The sequence below is a fragment of the Stegodyphus dumicola genome, chromosome 7 (assembly GCF_044657685.1).
Source record: "Stegodyphus dumicola isolate Sdum_Otavi_A_Nest chromosome 7, ASM4465768v1".
In the NCBI taxonomy this organism is placed as follows: Eukaryota; Metazoa; Arthropoda; class Arachnida; order Araneae; family Eresidae; genus Stegodyphus; species Stegodyphus dumicola.
This window is the reverse complement of record NC_140774.1, coordinates 81,720,802-81,733,642: the sequence shown is the minus strand read 5'-3', so window position 1 is coordinate 81,733,642 and position 12,841 is coordinate 81,720,802. Positions and strand designations below refer to the sequence as shown.

The window sequence follows — 12,841 nt, the reverse complement described above, 5'->3', positions numbered from 1 at the left end:
TACGCTAAATGCAGCGTGACCGTTTATATCTCTAAATTATTCTACTAATCACAATGCGTCTTTTATTGTCAACTGTCAGCTACAATTTTGGTTAACAAGGCCATTTAATTTATGCGCTCAATATCATTATCATCTAATATGTTGGTCATTAATCATGCAGTGTCTTATGGATGATAAGACACAGCTATGTCATGGATGTTAACGTAGCTATGTCTTATCATCCATGATCATAATCATCTAATATGTTATCATCATTAATCTAATATGTTGGTCATCAATCATGCTGTCTTATCATCCTAACATAGCTGTGTATCAATGATCATTACCATCCATACCATAGAAAGAATTTGTGTTTTCAAATGAGTTATAATAAAAAAATACATAGTATAACCACAACTACCATAAACAAAAGACTCGCTTGGCCTTTTTAAATAGTTTTGATTAACAAAACACAATTAAAATACAGCATTACAATTAAGGACGTTATAATTACACATTTAAGTTACAAAGTAAATCTCGGGGAACACCATGCTCAGTCCATGATTCCCGTACATCGACTGACGGCTATAGGCTTTGTCGGCCGGTGTTTTTCCCGGCAGCCGCTAGGTGTCATTCGTTGAGCCGTGGGATTACGATAGGATTTATTCTGGCACCCGTAACTTCTGAAGGTTTGCCAAATCTCGAAATTATCGTGTAAATGTACCAATTTTTAAATGAATAAACTGTATATTTAATTAATTTTCCAACTAAAAGTTGCCGTAGTAATCGCGTATAAGCTGCTGTTTCCCTTTTAATAACTAAAACATTAAAAACTTTTGTTGGACTGATACATAAGCTAGATTTTGCACTTTTCATTAGGTGACTTCTCTAAAGTTAAGCCCGGCAATATCTCCGGCGCGACGTCCAAAAATACAGAGTCATTATTCAGTTCGTTGTATTGACGGGATACAACGGTAGCCGGCTAATAAAACATTTTTTGTTATGGAATGCACTTGCGAATATGCCTTTCAGATCTAAATTATACCTGCCCCCAAAGATGTGTGTTCGCGCGTAATGAAAGGGTTATTGCTTTCATGCAAGTTAAGAATTTGCTTGTGATCCATCTGTATGGTGACTCATATCTCACACAGAATAGAATAGATCGCTACTGCTTATCACCCTAGTCCTTGTTTTGAATTCATAAAAGACCCACTGAATGGTCTGCATCCAAACAAGCCGCCTTGTTCCATCTAAAAGTATTCTGGGATATTTTGTTAACGATTCTAACCAAGAGCTTATGGTAAATAATGATGTTTCTTGGATTTACATCCAATCAATCTTTCAATCTTTTTGTAATCAATCTTTCTGTTTTTTGCCTTCGCTTTGTTTTTTAATGGATTTTAGAATGGTATTTGTAGTGGGTTCCAGCAGCATCTGTAGATAAGATTCAAGAGTGGCACTGACATAAGCCACTGCTGGAAGAAATAAAGAAGTAGGCCAAATTTTACTTTAAGGAGGTTAATTTAAGATAAAAGAGATAAAGCTGGGTGCATGATTGGAGATAATGTACGAAGTGCATTAAACTGCAGAGGAAGGATGAAAGTAAGACTGAAAATTTTATGCGCCATATAAAAATAAAAAATGAATTAACAGCCTTTTCAGTGAAATCGTTCCACTGCTGCTCAATATAGGCAATTTCACATAAGTTCTCCGTGAAGACATTCTTCTAAGAAATAACTTTTTTACCAACCAACCATCAGCACTTCACCTATCTAATAAACCGCTGAACAGTAAGCTTATAAATTATGATTAGTCGCTCGAAATGCTTCCAGAACGAAAATTTACGTATTCATTGAATCTCCATAAAGGAGGATTTTGTTATTTATTTTCTATTTTTGCGTTTATATTGCATAATTTCTGTGCATGCTTTGCAATTTTCTGCCTGTAATCCCTTAATTTTACCAAACAACATATAATTCATAATACAGGGCGAATTTTTGAAGCAACGCGCAGCGCATAAATTGAATAAAAATTGCTTTGATTTAATAATCCGTGAAAATAGGTTGTTTCTTAGCTTTCTAGTTGTAGGATTAAATCATTGAATGCCCACGTGATAATTTAATCGTACGATAGGCTATTTCTTCCATTTCATTATCTTTTCTGCTTGCATATGCTTAATCATTATGCACTAGTATGCGATGGAAATTGATCAGTTATTTACGGCCGTTAATGATTTTTACATTTCGTTTCATACCTGTCGGCGGTTTAAACTAACCAAATGATATATTATTTTAATTAGATGAAAATGAATTTCTGTTATCAAGAAACTTTCAAGGAACAACTTGTTTGCTTAATGAATTACGCATAAAGCTGGTGGGTGTCGCGAGCAGGCTTCGTTGTCGAAGAAAAGATTTTGTGCTTCCTACGCATTATTAGGGAACTCGGAAATGACTAGGAAATACGAGAAAGAGAGTAATGACTGTCGTATCCAATTTAGTTAGATGCAGATTTTCAGCGAGGTCGTCGTTTTCAGAATCAGGAATTTGATTATTATTGCTATTTTTCCTTGGATTGCCTAATAAACTAATTTTAATTGGATTTTTATCCGAATTGACTTTTCTTTTTAACACCAGACGGCTGTTATTTTCTATTACTCTTATTGAATAAGTTAGAAATAAAGGTTGTCTGGGAGGAAGTGAGAGATTTTCTGTTGTTGCCGTCATCAAATGTCAGTAAACTGTCAAACATATTGGGTGAATATCACCTTTGGTCAAAGACTTTAGGTAGTGGTGACAATTGAACTTCTGCCCAACACTTTCCTGATCCGGAGCGTTTCATACCTTGACTGAAATAGTGGCGCTCAGAGCTACGTCAAGCTTTTAACAAGAATTTTGTAATGAATTTTGCTGTTCAGTCTAATTGCCAGACTTTAAGAAATTGCCTTCAGTAAATGGCTATTTAACGTCTGAAGACTAGAGAAAGATTATTAATAATTTTTTCTTAACTCCGGAAAATAAAATCGTCAGTATTATTATTACTATTATTAGATGTTATTATTATTATTATTTGAGGGGGGGACAAGTTGCAATAAAACTAACTGGAGGAAAAGTGAGAAAACCTTGTGAGAAACATCAGATATGCAAACAAAACGAGTTTCTGGCCATTTTGTTTTATAAAAGAGTATAAAATTCCTTTGGAGTACTCTGTTTTGTCAAGATGAATGTCCTCATTCCTTTTCGAAGTTTTGCAGTTGTAAGCAATTGAGGACATCTTTCCTGTATGCTGTTGTGATGTAGCAGTTAGCATATCCAGCCGACAACTAAAAAGTCTCACTTTCGGGTCCTGGCAAGGGCACAGTTGATTTGTCAAGATCACGAACTCGTAATGACTCTATAGTGGCACTCAAAGTTGACTCTAGGAGTTTTGGCGCCTCATGCAGAAAAATATTTAGTCGCCCTTTTTTCAGTTAACTATATATTGGTTAATTATAAGGCAGTTTTGCGGTTCCTGAAATCTCACTACCCGGTACAAATGCACGCTTTGCACAATCGGTAGAGTGCTGCACAATCTTTTGTGACGCTTGAAATAAAATGACAATAATCCATCACCTCCTTTATTAGGCCGACTGGATCTCGCTTTTCCTATAATAAATTAAACGCATCTCTCCCGTCAGTCTTTCTAGTATATTAATCAGTATACCCATCTAGCAATTCGAAGTCCCGATTTCGAGGGAATAATGGCGACGTAAGATGATAGATTACGTGAAAATAAATAGTTTCCGAAAGTTGCCGTTAGGGAAAAATATGGCACAGTTTTAGTCTACACAACTCAAAATTTGCATAAAACGCATATAAAACTTGAAAAGCGAATTACGTAGACTACAGAAGCATTAGTAATTCAGTCTCTCAATTTACCTCAACGCAAGCTGCTGATGAAATTGTTTTATCTTCTTCAACTGAACGTAACCGCCTCTCTTCGTAGATTTAGAAGTCGCAACAGCCTACTTAAAGGCCTTCTATCGATTAATGCACCGAAAGTCATCTATAGATTAACACATGATTCAGAAATTTGAAGAAACATGATCCTTAGTAGTTCGGTTTGGCAGAGTGCGGAAGGCGAAAATCCGTGTCAGAACAGACAATTACTGATGTCGCGACTGCAGTTGTTGACGGTACCCAAGGGACCATTCATTCCTCGTAATAACAGTGCCCAAATAGAGCGGCATTTGGATTTGAACCTTCCAACGGTATGGTAAATCTTTTAGAAAGTTCTTTTTTCTATCCATACAAGTTACCTACGTGCAGGCATTAAAATACAACGATTATGATAAACGGGTAGCATTTGCTGTGACATTTCTTTCCAGGATGGAGATCGACGATGCTTGGCCGTGGAGAATTCTATGGGAAGATGAAACCCATTTTCATCTAAATGGGACTGCTGATACTCGCAGTTATTGAATTTGGGCTTCCGAACTTCTAAAACTGCACGAATTCCTTAAGGTTTCTGAAAATATATAAAATACGACGGGAAGAAGACGTATGAAGCGGAATATTCTAATTAAATATGCATATAGCGTAAAATGCAGGAATGTAAGATCAGAGTTTCACCGTATGAAAAAATAGATTTCCGTGCAATATTTAACATCTATGTCTGCGTTTTCCCCACGAACAAGTCGAGAAATATAAGCAGTTCTTCGTGTATTTGGTTCTCGACATCTGAAAGGGCTATCTGTAAGGTGTTTTCGTAGAACATTCCTAGGTTAACGTTAAATGCATATTAATTAAAACGTCGTTTACGAAAGCGTTTCTTCCTTTATGCAGGTAATAAATTTTTAGTGCTGTGATATAATTAATTCTTGCTATTAATTGTTATCTTTAGTAATTTAATTATAGGAATTACATTTTTTATTTATAACTATGTTTTCCTGTCGTTATATTTTATGGACTTCAAGTTATTTCCCTAAATCATATATCTAATATGCGGAATTTAATATTTCTAAGTACGAGTATTAAGTAAATTTATTAATTCAGACATTTTGATGGGCTCACACGTTTTTTGTTGCAAGTGTACTTTTCCGGTGTCAAGCGGAAATCTAAAGTGTTAAATTAGAAATAGAATAGAAATGTGATAATACAGCGTCCTGTTGTGCGGCACATCCGATAATCCGGCACTCTTTTCGCCATATTCCTATAGCAGATATACGAGCATTATACTCTGTTACTTTAAAATACACACTTATTCCTTCTCTTATTTTTTATTATAACGCGAATCATCATCACCGCACAACACTTATTATCCCCGCTTCATTTGAGGGTCAAGCCAGCCTCCATCCGTGCGTTTTCCGCAAAGCGAAAGGCTCTAAATGGAAATGGAAGTTGAAGGGGGAGAATCAATCAGAAGATTCGATCATGTGCCGCAGCTGTTATTACAACGGTTAACTGGCATGCCGGGCGGCATATTTCGTTACGTACACATCGATATAGCCACCTAGGGAATGGCTTCTAGAATGGACCAATGGGCTTCCAGTAATAGTTATGTCATTTCACATGATCTTTAAGGAAGATAGTTGAAAATGTTTTGCCATGCAATTTCCTGCACAAAATAATTAAAGCATTGCGTATTTCTTGTTAAAATTAGTGCGGAATTAGATCAAATATAAGCATAATTTAATACGTAAATATTAGAAGTCTTAGCAATTTTTATTGCAGTCTATATTAAAAAGTTGTTCTATAATAATAGCCAATGCGCAGTTTTATTCAAAGTGAATTTTCCTAATTTGCATTCCTACACGTTTAGTGTGCTACATTTCACATTAATAACTCTTCACTTTTAAATGTATTGCCTGCACAAGAAATGCTCTTCAAAGAGAAATTTACTCATTCGCAACAAATAATTTTAATTTATTCATATATAACTTTTAATGTTTATCATAGGTATAAACAGATAATTCACAATATATATTTTGAATCTTACGTTTTCAAAATCAAAGGAATGCAAGCATTGAAATAAGAAAATACTAGATTCATTGTAACCCTTCATGTTATTCTCAATAAAAAAAATTGTACTCTTGAATTCTCTCAATCCTAAGGTTTGTTAGTAAACGCATAATATTTTCGTTATCGGCTAATTGTATCTTGCGTCATTTTCAGGATAAGAAGAGCTATAATATGCCGCGAACATTAATCCGAATATCAGTGCGTGATAAGTTTCTCGAAAGTGAAATGTTGACGATTAAAATAAAAGCACTGCGATATTTTTTACTAAAATGGTAGCAGCATTTATACGCCATACATATATGACTGCGAAACAAATACAAAATAAAACGTAAACAACAGCATAACCTCACATCCACAGTTTCAAATATTCAGCGTCACAGGAGCAATAGAAGCACATTTTTCCATTTTTTTAAATACCTGTTCGTTTCTCATCTATAAGGTTGTTACTTCGGTGATTTTTATAACAAAAATGTTTTCTATAAGCACAATGCTTTATTTTTTATTACATGTGTACATAATACATATATATATATATATATAAATTGTAGAAGGCTCGCCTAAAAGTTACCAAGAGCTGCTGCTCCAAAAGGTTAAAGACGTTTTCAAAAATTAATACACATGAAAAGCAAATCATTAGACATGTAAAACATAAATACAATAAAATTAAATAACAGAAAAAGTTAAAAGTAAGCGGAAAATGGTGAATTAGCCCAATTCGACATCCAAACAGGCTTTTCAAGGGAAATTTCAATTATTTGAACGTCGAATCAAGCTAACCCCATTACGCCCCCTTGAAAAGCCTGTTTGGATGTCGAATTGGGCTAATTTACCATTTTCCGCTTACTTTTAACTTTTTCTGTTATTTAATTTTATTGTATTTATGTTTTACATGTCTAATGATTTGCTTTTCATGTGTATTAATTTTTGAAAACGTCTTTAACCTTTTGGAGCAGCAGCTCTTGGTAACTTTTAGGCGAGCTTTCTACAATTTTTATTTTTTACTTATTTTGCAGTATATTGCGCAAGATGTTTTCTTGACCAAAATTGTTATTACTGCTTTGCTTGATAAATTATATATATATATATATATATACTCGTATATATATAGAGAGAGAGCGAGAGAAAAAGTTTTTTTTATCTCATCTACAGAATAAGCTAAAATTTTATTTTTTTTATCTTCTGTAGTGTGGTTTTCTCAAGTGAGATACGTAGAAGAAGCTTGAATAGCAATTTAAAGGAATGTGATCAGCACCAAAATCATCTTCACACAGGTATGTCCTTTTTTAATATTTCTATCCCTTCTTTCTTTCTTCTTCCGTTTTTATTTTTATAACCTTAATTTATTTTTAAAGCTGAAAACTTTGTATGATATGAACTATTTTATAGATACTAACAATATCGTCAAGGCAACTCCATGAGCATGAATCTTCAAAATCTGTTTCTTGAAAAAAGCTTTTTAAGAGAATGCTTTTGTAAAATTCTGAATACATAGCATTCCTTTTATATGCATCTCAGTGGCATAATGCAAAACACTGAAAAACAACGATGAAGTGATAAAAATATTTTGATTAGAAACTTGTGTAGATTGGGTGAGGGAGTGAAATCCCCCCTTTTTTCCAGGAAAAAAAGAATTAGGTTCATGGGTTTGATAGGACGTTGACCAAAAAGAGCCCTTTGAGAGAACGTATGAAACTGTCACAATGCTTTTGCTTCCTACGCCACAGTAGATCGCAAGATTTCAATATTAAAAACACAGCAGCCATCTAATTTTACTTATTACCGAGTGGTACAAAAATGCGCTTGCGCCGAGCGCATTTAATTGCCAGGAGGGGAGGAAGAGAGAGAAGGAGAGGAAAGGCGGACCTAAAAAACAATAAAAACAATAAACTTCTTTTAACGCGTTAACAACGGGACAGATCAATTGACATTATAAATAAAACTTACGGGATGCCAAATTCTGAAATTTGCAAATCAGAGTGTTTTTACTTTAGAGTGCCACTAGCTCTGAATTTTCTAAATCTTATTCAGGGTTGTGGAGTTGAAGTCGGGCAGATTTTGGGGTAAAAGGAGTCGGAAGCTGGAGTCGCTAAAAACAGGTCGACTCCGACTCCAGTTTTCATTGGACAGTTTGAATTTGAAATGAAATTAAAATGAATTGAAAAAACATTAATGACAAGCTGAATTAATATTTTTATTTATGCACTGTATACTTAATATATAGTTATTTTCTATTTTATTGACCTATTAATAAATAAATATAAGGGAGGAGGATGGATGTGATATTTTCTATTAGTGATTAAACTGATTCATTTAGTTACAAATCTCACTGATAGATTTAGGTAAGCAGCAGAAACTTCTAAAATTGATGCCATTTTTAGGAAGCGAGCAGGAAAAGGAACAATTATTGATGATCAAGCAATGCGATAAGGAAGTACATATTTGATGACAAAGAGGTTTTTAGAATTAAGAACTTTTTTAGGAGATGTAGATAACCCTAATGTTTACTAACAGAAAGACTGTGGAATGATCTTGCAGAGTTGGCAACTGTTCTTTCCATACCGTATGTAGCCACAAAAAAGCTGCAATCTGAAGAATTGACAGGAGGCGAGAATGAGATGTTTGCTCCTTCTGAAATGGAGGGCTTATTGCAGAAGGAATCATTTCTTCAATGAAGAAAAGAGAAATTAGTTTGCTAGACAATGAGATCTTGCTGGTTTCAATATATGGAGATCCGAAACACTGAATTTTCTTGGATGACGAACAAATTAAAAAGGCAAAGAAAGTCATCTATGAACTTTCATTAAGAATGAAATTATTCTTAGAACAATTGGAGAATTCGAATCAGGACAATCAAACTGCAGACATTGCAATTGGGTCTCTATCACCTTTTCCATTGATGAATTAGATTTTGAAAAATATTTTTGGATAATATTGAAAAGGCTAAGGCAAAGCGAATGAAAATAAAAAACAAGAGCCTTTTAGATATAAAAATTAAAAAATGCAAACAAGATTTCTACACAGCCTTTGAAGAAATAGAGAAGTATGATTGCGCTTGCAAGACACCTCTTTTAGAACTGCTAAAAATTTGTCCTGAAAAGTTAAACGAAGTAGCCCTAACAGCAACAGCTCTTCCTCCTACTCAAGTTAGTGTGGAAAGACTCTTCTCAGCTCTACAGTTTATCAAATGGGGTCTATGGCCATCCAACAAAGAAAACCTTGCCGAAGCTATACGGTTTCTTAGAAATAACTAATGCCAGTTTTTCCCTTTCATAATAAATTATTTACTATGCCATCAATTTTTTTTTCTGTAGCATCTATTACTTCTTTTATATTAAAAAAATAAGCTGTAGCCCAAGTATATATGTTTACATAGTATATATATGAGGGAGTCGGAATCATTAAAATTCCAGGAGTCGGAGTCAGTCATTTTTCCTATCGACTCCACAGCCCTGATCTTATTTCAAAAGATAACAATGAGATCTTGATGGATAATGCCATCTTGTAGAAATATAGACTCAGTGGAAATATGTGAATAATTCATGTCTTTTTGGAATAAAATTTTTGAAAGGAAAAAAAATTAGGGGAACATATGCTTCTAAATGTAACAATATTAGTTAAACCTACATTGTGTCCATCATTCATCAGCAACAAATAAAAGAATTTTCCTAGCAGCAGCAATGAATAATAAGCAGAAAAGAAATTAGCTACAAATTCCACTAAAGAATAAATTCTTTTTGACAAGAAAAAATTAAAAACAATCAGCGTTAGAATGAGAATATTAAGCAAATTAGCTAATTTAGCGAAATCTGTCAAAAACAATGGTAGATATTTCCAGTATTTTGTATCGAAAAGTATATCTAATTAACATATTAAATAAATGGAATATCTGTATTTAAATTGCACGTTGAATAACTAAAATCTCTGTATGCAAATAGCAAAATTAAATAACATAAGCTATAAGCTTTATACTGTTATTGAAGTGACTTCTGACATTTTTCTTTTTTATTTATTAAACATTCGTTAATTTGGCAATTTTACTTTTCGACTCATTTATGATAACAAAAATAATATCATTAAATGGTCTGAAGGAGTGAAAAGGAAAGTAAATATAAATTTAGAACTTTATTTTTCGAGATCTGGTACCTTTATTTTACATAAATTAATATGAAATATTTTTCTGTCTAGTCACCCTGGCAGGGAATATTTCCGTCTTTTCTTGTAAACAACCTACTTACCATTTCAGCACATATTATTCCTTGATAGCATTTCGAAGCTTAATTATTAAGGGCCTTCTTGAGGAAGGGGAAAACAAATGGGAAGCAAGTTGCATTTTCCCTAAATAAACAAACAAACAAGATAGGAAATAATCATTTCTAAAGACAGCTCGCCCGTTTCAAGCATCCACCCGATTGCTACAGATGACAAATACGCAGCCTTTTATTTATTTATTTAATTTTTTATTTAAGACAAGAAAAGTCGCTCTCGACCGTCGGTCATCCGTCATCCTTGGGTGCCCCCTTCAGCGAAGTCGAACGCCTACGCGCACTTTAATAAACAAAATCAAGAATCCCACGACATAGCATGCTCAGAATACTAATGGGATGGCTACTCTTTGAGAATGAAAGAGGCCCTGTTGGGTGATTGTGCTGCCACGGCTACTTGTCAAAACTGGCACACACACCACCACGCTTGGGATGGAATATGATAGGGAATTTGAAGTGAGAGTTGTAAACCAAGCAATGCAGTCGAGTCACCCATTGAAATTGCTTTTCCCTGAATGTGTTATTTGCATTTTCATCAAAACTGGTTCTGCTTTTCTTATTCATCTGGTTTTCATCATCCAAAATATCAAAATGGTATTTAGAAATGGAAATGGTATCAGAATTCCTTCTAGTACTCCAAGTTTAATTTCATTCCTTCACGAGAAATTCTAAATTGCAAAACGTTTTACACAGTACAGGGGCGTTTATACACTTTTAAGACGATTTACTTTTTAATAAAAAAGTAGAATGTTTGAAACTCTTCAGAATTATTATTTCACAATAAGTTATATTTTTAAAAATAAAGAACACCTGTAGTTGGATATGTAAGGAATGTAAGGAAATTTAGGATCAAAAGTTGCTTATAATCTAAAAACTTTCTCGAAACATAGAAACTGGCGTTTGTAAATATAAACAGCGTTATTAATAAAGAGAAAAGCGTCAAGAATGGAGACTTTAAATTTAAACCACTGTTTATTTATTCATCGTTTCAAAATCTCAAGAGCATCGAAGGGAATTTCAAAATCCAGTAATTTGGAAGTACTATAAAAAGCGTTGAATAGCTATAAAAAATTTTGAGAATTGGATTTACCGAAAATTTTTGCCCGTCTATTAAACGCTATTTAGAATTTATAAAACTAGAAAGGAAAACATTATTTTTGATTGATAATGCTCCAAGCCTTTTGACGCATTTCTTAAACTTAACAGCATGTATTCTTATAGAAGTGATTTACTTGTCGCCGAACAACTTTGTTAATCCAACCAACAGACCAAGGTGTAGTTTCAAATTTTTAAATTTCTGCGGTGGACATTCGGACAGATTTAATCTGAAATTTAATTCGCTTAATATAAACATTCTTGTAATGTGATCCGAAATGTAATCTGTTTAATGTAATCATGTCTTGGTATAAAAAAAAGCCTTTTGCTGCGCAATCTCGCGCTCTTCTTCGGTCGCCGCTCTTTGTTCGCCTCTATTTGCTCTCTTCCGCTTTGCTGTAGCAGCATGCTGCTACCTACTTACTGCCTTCAAAAAATATATTTTTCAAGCAATGTAAAACGTTCTTTAAGAATGAGGCGCTGTAGTGCCGATGGGATTTTTGTTGGATTAAAAAAAAATTCACGCCAACCATAAATAAATAAATAAATAAATAAATAAATAAATAAAAAAAATCTTTGAATTCGGTCACATTTGCAAGTTTTTGATTAATACACCCATCTACTACGCCATTTTAATACAATGAGCTTCTTCCAGTTTCATTACATATATATGAATAAGGAATAATAAAATTAAATAAAAATAGGATGTAATAACATTAAAATTAAGTTCACGAAGCCCACAATTCTTGGTATCCATGAAATTAGTATAACTGAAGAGGGGATTAGGAAATAAAAACAATTATTGTTTTCAAATTTATCTATAGAAGTTCACTTCTAGACAATGCTCTGTTGTATCTTTGAACTGCTAAAAAGAGCGCGTCTTAAACCCAGCATATGCCATGAGAACAATACAAGAGAAGGAAAGTAAAATATTATAGCTGACTATCCGAAATTCCTTCATTACTTGAATATCAGGATGAAAATTGATAGTCCTGAGAAAAGGCCTGTTAGAAATAAATACTTATTATTTGAAATATAATGCAGAAAATTTCTTCTAGACTATATAAACACCTGCTGAGGTTTTATTTTTTTCCACAAGTAATTAGTAAACTTATTGTTGCTATTATTATAATTTTCATTCATACTGTGTATGGCTGAGCCTTTGCTCGGAACATCTTTTAAAAAACGATAATTAAAAAAAGGGACATATTTAGTTGTATCATTAATTTTTATTGTCCTTTTTCATCCACCGCTGATCGAAATCGAACTCTTTCGACCCAGAACTTAACGCAGAGGAAAAAGAACAATGGCCTAACATAATAACCTTTTGATAGATATCGATTCTACATTCTCATTAGATCATTTGTAAACTAAGCACTTGATAATCTCTTTCCTGTAATCCTGACCCGTTAAAAGAAATATGGACAGCACGATCGCCATCCCAGTTTCCGGGTATTTTACGAGTCGTCTTTTCCAGAACAAGTAGAAAGGGTTAAAAAAGAACAAAAC

At 33.6% G+C, this 12,841-nt stretch overlaps 1 protein-coding gene across 2 annotated transcripts in view; it reads left to right on the top strand.

Annotated features, from left to right (window-relative positions):
• rols (zinc-RING finger and ankyrin repeat domain-containing protein rolling pebbles) overlaps positions 1 to 12,841 on the top strand; it is a 227,301-nt gene that overhangs the window by 53,010 nt on the left and 161,450 nt on the right. For both annotated transcript variants that reach the window (XM_085820522.1, XM_085820521.1), the window contains exon 2: positions 7,161 to 7,246. The gene's annotated coding sequence lies outside the window, so the exon portion shown is untranslated. The remainder of the gene's footprint in view (positions 1 to 7,160; positions 7,247 to 12,841) is intronic.